The sequence below is a fragment of the Eriocheir sinensis genome, chromosome 49 (assembly GCF_024679095.1).
Source record: "Eriocheir sinensis breed Jianghai 21 chromosome 49, ASM2467909v1, whole genome shotgun sequence".
NCBI classification, from domain to species: Eukaryota; Metazoa; Arthropoda; class Malacostraca; order Decapoda; family Varunidae; genus Eriocheir; species Eriocheir sinensis.
This window is the reverse complement of record NC_066557.1, coordinates 7441993-7443842: the sequence shown is the minus strand read 5'-3', so window position 1 is coordinate 7443842 and position 1850 is coordinate 7441993. Positions and strand designations below refer to the sequence as shown.

The 1850-nt window shown below is 49.2% G+C and overlaps 1 protein-coding gene across 2 annotated transcripts in view; it reads right to left on the bottom strand.

Moving 5' to 3' along the window:
* The window catches only part of LOC126981805 (uncharacterized), a 13903-nt gene extending 13304 nt beyond the window's left edge, over nucleotides 1-599 (bottom strand). The window contains exon 1 of one of the 2 annotated variants that reach the window (XM_050833363.1): nucleotides 450-599. The gene's annotated coding sequence lies outside the window, so the exon portion shown is untranslated. The remainder of the gene's footprint in view (nucleotides 1-449) is intronic. The other variant, XM_050833364.1, reaches the window with a different exon arrangement.
* Between the last annotated feature and the right edge of the window lie 1251 nt (nucleotides 600-1850).

The window sequence follows — 1850 nt, the reverse complement described above, 5'->3', positions numbered from 1 at the left end:
AGGTTTTGTAAGGTGAATATGGCAGCTCATACTTTCCCTGCCTGGTTTACTTAAGGATATTCTGAGGTGCCGTGATTGTTGAGGTCAGTGCGGGCCTCAGCGCTGACCACAGAGGTGTTGTACTGCATTATCAAGTTGAGGGAGTAGAAAAACAGCAATGGAGGAGGTCGGTCAATAAACACTTTCGATATTTTTGGTGAGGAAAATGAGAAAAAAAAAATCACACACACACGGACGAACAACAACAACAACAAAAAAAAAAATCAATGACAAAATTCGTGAAAGATTCCATGATTATAAACTTAACTTCTCTGTATAATGCAAAGATAACACACACACACACACACACACACACTTACCAACCTACCTATCTACCCACACACACACACACACTTACCAACCTACCTATCTACCCACACACACACACACACACACACTCACGAACTAACCAAGCGGGTGTAAGAGCAACGGCGAGTCGGAGCGAAGCGGAGAGCGTCTGAAGCTGGTGGCGCGCAGGTGGGAAGTGACTACAAAGCTTAAGGTAACGAACACGGGTCTTCGGGAAGGTGCGGCTGGCCTGGCAACCTTGAGACGCACCGAAGAGGAAAAGGAGGAGGAGGAGGAGGAGGAGGAGGAAGATGAGCCTGAGGAGGAGAGTCGGGAAGGGAGAAGAGTTATGTAATGACAGGTGAGAAGGGAGGGAGGGAGAGAAAGATGGAGTAGGGAGGGAGGGATGAAGGGTAGGGACTGAAGGAAGGAGGGAGGGAAGGAAGGAGAAAGAAGGAGGGAAACATGGAAACATGGAAACGCAGGCAAAAGAAAGCCTATTGGCTCGATTTAATCTGCTCGACAGCCTGGGGCCTGCCTCGATATTGAGTTGAAGGAGGGAGAGAAATTTGGAGTTGGGAGTGAGGGATGACGGGTTGGGACTTAAGGTGGGAGGTTGGGAAGGAAGGAGAAAGAAGGAGGGAGGGAGAGAAAGATGGAGTAGGGAGGGATGAAGGGTAGGTACTGAAGGAGGGAGGGAGGGAAGGAAGGAGGGAGGGAGAGAAAGATGGAGTAGGGAGGGATGAAGGGTAGGGACTGAGGGAGGGAGAGAGGGAGGGAAGGAAGGAGGGAGGGAGAGAAAAATGGAGTTGGGAGGGAGGGATGAAGGGTAGGGACTGAAGGAGGGAGGGAGGGAAGGAAGGAGAAAGAAGGAGGGAAGGAGAGAAATTTGGAGTTGGGAGGGATGAAGGGTAGGGACTGAAGGAGGGAGAGAGGGAGGGAAGGAAGGAGGGAGGGAGGGAGGGATGAAGGGAAGGGACTGAAGGAGGGAGGGAGGGAAGGAGTGGGTGAAGGAAGGGATAGTGGAATGAGATGAAGATAAAGAAAGAAGGAAGGAAGGGAAGGAAAGGTGAGATAAAAGAAGGGAGAAGGAAGGAATGGAGGGAAGGAAAGGTGGAAGGAAGGAAGGAAGGAAGGAAGGAGGGAAGGAAAGGAAAGATGGAAGAAAGGAAGGAAGAAAAGGGAAGGAAAGGTGGAAGGAACGAAGGAAGGAAGGAAGAAAGGAAAAAAGAAAGAAAGGAAGGAAGGAAGGAAGGAAGGAAGGGAGGAAGAAAGGAAGAAAGAAAGAGAGGAAGGAAGGGAAGAGATGAGAGTAGGGAGGGAGAGATAAAAGAATGGAGGAAGGAAGGAAGCAAGGGAGAGAGAGAAGGGAGAGAGAGAGAGGGAGGGAGAGAAAGATACGTGAAAGGAAACATGGAGAGAAAATTGCATGAATAGAGAGAAAAATGGATAAAGAAAAGAAGAAAGGAAAGGAATAAAAGAAGGGAGAGATAGCATGGTTGGGTGAAGAGGAGGAGGAGTGA